The sequence below is a fragment of the Anser anser genome (assembly GCF_964211835.1).
Source record: "Anser anser genome assembly, chromosome: Z".
Lineage (NCBI taxonomy): Eukaryota > Metazoa > Chordata > Aves > Anseriformes > Anatidae > Anser > Anser anser.
The window spans coordinates 9,568,255-9,576,535 of record NC_139723.1 but is presented as its reverse complement, the minus strand read 5'-3'; the positions used below and the strand labels follow the sequence as shown (position 1 = coordinate 9,576,535).

The 8,281-nt window shown below is 43.6% G+C and overlaps 1 long non-coding RNA gene across 1 annotated transcript; it reads right to left on the bottom strand.

Annotated features, from left to right (window-relative positions):
* Positions 1–337: 337 nt before the first annotated feature.
* On the bottom strand, positions 338–8,045 carry LOC310890291. The gene is made up of 2 exons (XR_014577160.1): positions 6,836–8,045; positions 338–1,811 (listed from the first exon to the last, which is right to left on the bottom strand). It is a non-coding gene; the product is annotated as an uncharacterized lncRNA (long non-coding RNA).
* Positions 8,046–8,281: the final 236 nt, after the last annotated feature.

Sequence of the window (8,281 nt, the reverse complement as noted above, 5' to 3'; positions counted from 1 at the left end):
TGAGTAATACTTATGATTCAAAGATCATAAATCCAATTTCTTTAAGTGATTTATTCTTTATTGACGGCGCCGGATGCACGGGGGATCTTTCCACCTATCGTGCATCCCGAAGTGAAAAGCCGTCCCAAATTTATACATCACAGTGATTAATATTTTATTAACGCCTATACATATTCATTATCTAACCCCGCCTACTCTCGCTTCTCATGCTAATCAGTTTTTTGTGTCCTGCGCCTGCGCAGATCCTCTCAGTGGTCTTGGGCAGGGGTCGTCGAGCTGTGGTCGGTGGTCTCAGAGAGGAAGGCCATAAGTCTTCCTCACAGTGTACTTTTCACCCTTGGTCAGGATTCTGCTGAATTAGCTTTCTTCCTAACCGCAAGGACTGTTTTTTCTTCGAATCTTCTGCTCATTATTTTCTTATCTTGGATTCCAATGTCTTGTTCGAGATATATTGCCCGTATGTCCTATTTTGAGATACATTGTCCGTACATCTGCTTCCTGCCCTACACCTAATGTTCTGTTCTCCTTTAATAGTTTCATTCTTAACCCTTTCTTATCTGGAATCGCCTCAGCTTCCCTAATCAATCCCCCCTTTTCTTTTCCCCATGCAAATTCTTTTGCATTGCATGCCCTTACCATTAGCAGTATCGCAGTGACATACATACAAATATTCCTACTACCAATAACATAACCAGATCATTAAAAACTTGTTCTAACTATTGAAAGTTGGGTAACCATGAAGTTAACTTAAAACTCCTAATCCTGTTCCTAGCATTCCAGTTAAGTCTCTTTGTGTTCTGCCCCTGAGGTGTACTTGCTTTTGTGACCGTATTGTCCAGCCTTCTAATGATGTCTTTAGGAAAGGAGAACAGGCTGGTTGAACTGCTGAGATGTTAATTTGTATTAGCAATTCAACACGCTTGAGAGACCATTCTGGATTAAATAACAATTGTTGTTGGCCTGTGTTCCTTACTACATATGGGCCTGTTTCATAAATTTTGGGTTCCAGCTTGACTGGGGCTTGGGCATAGGTTGTAGGGGAAGGAAGTGCAATAGGGGGTCTCACTGTTGTAGGAAGTATAGCATATATTGTAAAATTTATCATGAGGCTCTCGCCTTCCTTGATCTCGAGCTTTTGATCATTATTAGTCCAAAAACAGTTAACTGCTACAGTCTGTGTTAATATAAAATTATACCAACAATCTAATTTACCTGGGCGGATACAACCTTCTTGTTGGCCACTTTTGGAAGTCGGTTTTACTAAAATCCCCGTTGCTTTCTCGTGGGCTGTTCCATTAATCATTCGGCACCCTATTTCAATTTCGTCCCCTACAGTTCTTTGGTGTATCCACCCTTCCCCTAAATTTTGCCATTCTGATAATGCATGTAAATGATCACCATTTGTTCGCCAAATAACCACAACAGCTAACTTTCCATTAATGTTCTTATCCTCCGTGGTTACGGCTTCAGACCAAGGCCACCCACCATTCTCTATCATCATAGAAGCACCTTCCAATTCTTGAATCACAATTACAACTATAAGCCACAGAAATAAAACAATTCTGTTAACTAAATTTCTGCTAACTACATTACTAAATACTCCTGACCATAGTGTCTTCATTTTGCTTGACTGAACTTTAGTTTCAGTTCACCGTCACCCAGCGTTACTTTCCAGGGGGCTTTTGGAGCTTTCTTCACTCTCGAATAATGGATCCAGGCCGTTTGCTCCTTAATCTTGATGGCGGTATGTGTTGTCAGCAGCACCTGGTATGGTCCCGTCCACTTTTCTTCCAAAGGGCGACCTGCAAATGCTTTTACATACACATAATCCCCAGGTTTAAAGGGGTGGATTGGTTGGTCCAGCCCTCTAGCCCTGGTTCCTGAGACAACTTTAGATATTTGATCCAACTGTTTTTGGAGTCCTATTAAATAATTATACAAGTATCCCGACCCCAGTTGCGTCAGGTCCTCCCCGCTGAACAAAAACTGATAGGGTCTTCCGTATAATATTTCAAAAGGGCTTAGATTTTCCTTTGTCCGTGGTTTTACTCTAATTCTAAGTAAAGCCAAAGGGAGAGACTGAGGCCATGATAAATTAGTCTCTTGTCCTATTTTGGCTATTTGTTGTTTGATTAGATGATTCATCTTTTCCACTTGTCCGCTTGCCTGTGGTCTGTAAGGGGTATGGAGTTGCCAGTCTACCCCTAAGACCTTACTTACTTCTTGAACTATTTGCGCACAAAAATGAGAGCCTCTATCCGAGGACATTGCTGCCGGAATTCCGAAACGCGGTATTATCTCATTCAGTAAAACCTTAACCACTTCTCTTGCCTTGTTGGTTCGACAGGGAAAAGCCTCCGGCCACCCGGAAAAAGTATCTGTCAAAACCAACAAGTATCGATACCCCCCTTTTCTTGGCAGTTCTGAAAAATCTATCTGCCATTGTTGTCCTGGATAGTTTCCTTTACTGATTATTCCGAACTTTACCCTATTTTCTGTATTAGGGTTATGATGCAAACAAATACTGCATTGCTGGGTTACTTGTTTTACCGTAGTATACAGATTTCTTCCCACCAAGACTCGACTCAGATTTTTATATAAGGTGTCTGCTCCCCAGTGAGTCTTATTATGTTCTGCCATGACCATAGGCCATATTAAATTAGAGGGTAGTACAACCCTATTATCTTTCAGGTATACCCATCCATCACTCCTTGCTTTTCCTCCCAGGTCCCCAATTAACTTTTGATCTTCCTGTGTGTACCTAGGTTCCTGTCCTTCACCTAAAGTTTGTATTTTACCGTCTGGTATTAAAGTGAGCGCTTCTGCCTCAGCCAATCCGGCCACCCTTTTTGCTTCTTGGTCAGCCAATCGGTTCCCTACCTCGAAGTCAGCGGTTCCTTTTTGGTGTCCCCGGCAATGTATAACAGCCACCTTCTCTGGGTGCTTTACCGCTTCCAACAACTTCAAAATCTCCTCACATATTTTATTTGTTTTCCTTGGGCCGTTAATAATCCTCGTTCCTTCCAGATAGCCCCATGTGCATGCACCACACCAAATGCATACTTAGAGTCTGTCCAGATATTTACTTTCTTTCCTGCTGCTAGTTCCAATGCCCGCGTAAGGGCAATTATTTCTGCTTTCTGAGCAGACGTCCCAGGGGGTAATGGTTTCGACTCAATTACCTGTTGAGTGGTCGTCACCGCATACCCTGCTTTGCGTTGTCCTTGTTTCACAAAGCTGCTTCCATCAGTATACCATGATTCGTCCGCGTCTTCCAAGGGCTCCTCCTTGAGATCTGGTCGGCTAGAATACACAGTTTCCATAGTTTCGATACAATCGTGGACCACTGGCTCGTCAGGAGCGTTACTAAGGAAAGAAGCTGGGTTCACAATGTTAGTAACCACAATTTCTACGTCATCTTGCTCCACCAGTATTGCTTGGTATTTTAAAAATCTTTGAGGGGATAACCAGTGTGCCCCTTTCTGCTCCAAGACTGCCGAGACAGTGTGTGATACCAGCACGGTTATCTTCTGTCCCATAGTGAACTTCCGAGCCTCCTGTATATTCATGATGACAGCGGCCACCGCTCGAAGGCAACCCGGCCAACCTTTACTTACTTCATCCAGTTGTTTAGAGAAGTAGGCCACAGCTCTCCTGTAGGGGCCCAGCTTCTGTGCCAGCACCCCCAGAGCCATCCCTTGTCTCTCATAGGAGTACAACCAAAAGGGTTTAGACAAGTCCGGTAGACCCAAAGCTGGTGCTCGCATTAACTCCAATTTAAGCTTCTTAAAGGCAGCCCGTGCTTCCCCCGTCCAGACCAATTTTGACTGGTTATTCTTGATGAGGTCATATAGGGGTTTTACAATTAGTCCATAATTATTAATCCATAGACGGCACCAACCTGTCATCCCTAGAAAAGTTCGTAATTCCTTAATGGTCTGTGGTTCTGGGGTACGGCAGATAGTTTCTTTCCGTTCTGTTCCTAACTCCCTTTGTCCCCCTGAAATCTCAAACCCCAAGTAAGTTACACGTGACTGAATCAGCTGAGCCTTCTGTTGAGAGACTCGATACCCATTCAAACCCAGAAAATTAAGGAGACTTATCGTCCATTGCATGCAGCTGCTCCTATTCTCAGTGGCTATCAAAAGGTCATCAGCGTATTGCAGCAGAACTCCTTTGGTGTTTGGGGCCTCCCAAACCTCAAGCTCTTTTGCTAGTTGATTCCCAAAAATCGTGGGGCTGTTTTTGAATCCCTGTGGCAATACGGTCCAGGTCAATTGAGCCTTTCGTCCTGAGTCTGGATTTTCCCATTCAAAAGCAAAAAGCTTCTGACTTTCTGGGGCTAAAGTCAGGCAGAAGAAGGCATCTTTTAAATCCAGTACGGTAAACCAAACTAAATTATCTTTTAATTTAGTCAGTAATGTGTACGGGTTGGCTACCACAGGGTGTATATCTTCAGTGATCTTATTTATAGCTCTTAAATCCTGCACTAATCTATAGTTCTTCCCATCTGGCTTCTTAATTGGTAGTATAGGAGTATTATATTCAGATTCACACTCAACCAGCAGTCCATGTTTTAAAAACTTATCCACTATCCCCTTAATTCCTTTCCTGTCTTCTAATCTTAGGGGATATTGCTTAATCTTAACTGGCCTTTCCCCTGGCTTTAATCTCACCACTATCGGGGCTGCATTTTTGGCTCGCCCAGGGATGTCAGTAGCCCAGACTCCTGGGTAAACTTGGTCTAAAATCTCCGAAGGTACTTTACCGATGGGGTCTGCTTGTATCAGCGTTAAGCTTAGCGCGGTTATCAGCTTTTCTTCTCTCACCTTTAACCCCACCTTCCCTTTTTCAAAGACAATTTCCGCTTCTAATTGTTCTAGTAAATCTCGCCCCAGCAAAGACTTCGGGGATCCTGGTAAATATAAAAACCTATGTATTCCCATCTGTTTCCCTAACTTATATTTTAAAGGCCTTAGGAAAAAGGCTTTCTCGTGCTGGCCTGTAGCTCCTATCACCGTCACAAAATCCTCATCCTCTGGTATCAATTTCTGGTTTAACACAGAATAAGTCGCTCCTGTGTCAATTAAAAACTCCACTTCCTGTCCTGATTTCCCTAGCTTAATTTTAACCAGCGGATCTGCTAGGGTAGAATCCCCCGGTCCACTTCATTGGTCGGGAGATACACTAGCTACCATCAACCTGTTCTTCTCCCATTGTTTCGGACATTCCCTTCTCCAATGACCCACTTCCCTACAATATGCACACTGATTCGGTCTCAGGGGAGGCTTTACTGACCTTCCCCTTATCCCATTCCCTCTTCCTTTTCCCCGAAAAGGTTCTTCTTGCCTCTGTAAGGCCGCAACAGTTGCCGCAGCAATAGCCCTACCCAGCCTTTGTTTCTCATTCCCTTCTCGATTCCTAAATACCCTCCATGCCTCTTCCACCAGCCTTTCTAAATCTCTCACATCCGGCTCCTTCATTTTCTGAAGCTTCCGCCTTATATCGTCCGCAGACTGACCCAAGAACAGTGATACTAGCTGGACTTTACCTTCCTCAGAAGAGGGGTCTATCGTTGTAAATTTTTGCATTGCTGTCCTTAGTCAATCGAGAAATTCTGACGGGGTCTCAGTTTGCCCCTGTTTTATGGTATATAACCTAGACCAGTTTACAGACTTTGGTATCGCACTTTCCAAGGCGATCCTAATCCATTCCTGATATCTTTTTAATAACCTATAATCACCCTCATCATTATAGTCCCAGTTTGGGTCCACTCTGGGCACATATACCTCCACAGTTCCAGGTAAAACTGACGTTACCTGGGTCTGTACTTGAGTTTGTGCATTCTTAATTACCAGTTGCTTTTCCGTTTCCGATAATGCTGCCAGCATTATCTCTATATCTTTCCAATCGGGATATAAATTCTTTACAATCAGCTCAAACCTCCGGGCCACTGATTCTGGATCATCCCGGTATCCTTTCACAGCTTCCTTCCATGAATCTAACTCAGCAGTTGTGAAAGGTACTTTTATCCGAGCTGGTCCGTTAGCCCCCATAGCCTGTCGTAACGGGGCTTGAATAACTGGCCCGACCTTACTTCGGGTTCGAGCCGTGATCGGGGTAAAGTCTCCATTCCCACAACTCTCATTTTTCTTATCTATTCTGCCGTTTCCTGGGCTCGCCCCCACGCCTCGTTCTATTATCTGGGGCGAGAGGACATAATCCTCCATTCTCTCCTCTGACTCATTCAATTTCAAACATCTCTGCCCGATACTGCACGCCGAACAACATCTTTTCATTTTTCCTGCCCCTTCCTTCTTCATATCCTTTTCTATTGCCAGGATCAAAGGATCCTGTGGGGCTAAGTTAATTCCACACTCCTTCTGCCATTCCAGGTGGTTTCTCAAAGTGAAAAACATATCTGCGTATGACACCTCATCCCACTTTCCTTCTCTCCTTAGAAACAACATTAACTGTAGTAAAGTATTATAATTTAAGGTTCCATTCAGTGGCCATTTCCCTCACAATCCAACTTATAAAGTGGCCACCATTGATTACAATATTTTATCAACGTTTTCTTATTTTCAGTTCCACCGGGGGATCCCCCTATATCTTTCCAATGACTCAAGATACATCCCAACGGGCTTTTCTTTGGAATCCCACTACTCTGCTGCCCCCCCATGTTACAGTTCAGAATGTTTCTTGTTACACAATACAAGCCGGCAGCTTTCCACAATAACACCAAGATCCTAGTAACGTTATAAAGAGTACAATCAGAATCCCAAAGACAATAGCCAAGGTCAAGTTCCACATTTAAACACAACGTAATACCAACCTCGCATGCAAAGGTTATTTGTTTCCCAACAGCAACTGAGTGCTTTCCAAAAAACCAAATGCCGTCTTGCAGAAAACTTTTACTTTCCGACTTACAGACGACCCCAACTGACCGGTCAACCAAATAAACCAAAATAAAGAATATAATCACTTACAATGATGGGGTCCGTGTCTGCCTCCGCAGTGATCCGTTGAGTCGAGGAGTCCCTCCGGGAAATCCCGGGGGTACCCTAGGGAGTCCTGTTCCCAGCGGGTCCTGCGGTCCGACAGAGAAGAAGTCCCATCTGGGGTGCCAGATTGATTCAAAGATCATAAATCCAATTTCTTTAAGTGATTTATTCTTTATTGACGGCGCCGGATGCACGGGGGATCTTTCCACCTATCGTGCATCCCGAAGTGAAAAGCCGTCCCAAATTTATACATCACAGTGATTAATATTTTATTAACGCCTATACATATTCATTATCTAACCCCGCCTACTCTCGCTTCTCATGCTAATCAGTTTTTTGTGTCCTGCGCCTGCGCAGATCCTCTCAGTGGTCTTGGGCAGGGGTCGTCGAGCTGTGGTCGGTGGTCTCAGAGAGGAAGGCCATAAGTCTTCCTCACAGTGTACTTTTCACCCTTGGTCAGGATTCTGCTGAATTAGCTTTCTTCCTAACCGCAAGGACTGTTTTTTCTTCGAATCTTCTGCTCATTATTTTCTTATCTTGGATTCCAATGTCTTGTTCGAGATATATTGCCCGTATGTCCTATTTTGAGATACATTGTCCGTACATCTGCTTCCTGCCCTACACCTAATGTTCTGTTCTCCTTTAATAGTTTCATTCTTAACCCTTTCTTATCTGGAATCGCCTCAGCTTCCCTAATCACTTAAATACTGATTAAGTGTTGTTAAAAACATATAATCTAACCTTGTTATATGCCATAAAGATATGTAATAAATCCTTAGTTGTTTAAGTCGCTGCAACATTAAAGTTGTGAAAAATCTAATTCTGCACACACACACACACAAAATAATAATAAAAAAATGCAGTCAGGGAACAGAGGAGCAAATGAAGGGAGAGGTATCCAAGTCCAATGCTAGGACAGGCAGAAAGCATTTTATATTTCCAGAAAGTATCTGCAATCACAGTTATACTCTTATGTAGTATTATGTCACTTGTCTTTCCCCATGGGACTGAGACTCCATGTTCTGGCTAACTACTTTCCACAGGCCACAGGGGAACTTCTGCTCCATGCCTGGAGCACCGCCTGCCCTCCTTCTGGACTGACCATGGGGTCTGCAGGGCTCTTTCATGTCTCTCAATCCTACTTTTTTTTCTCCTTTTTTCCCCTTTTCTTAAATCTGCTCTCACAGAGGTGCAAATAACATTGCTTATTGGCTCGTGTCTGAGCCGTCTGAAACTGGCCCTTTATCTAACATGGGGCAGCTTCTGGATTCTTCTCA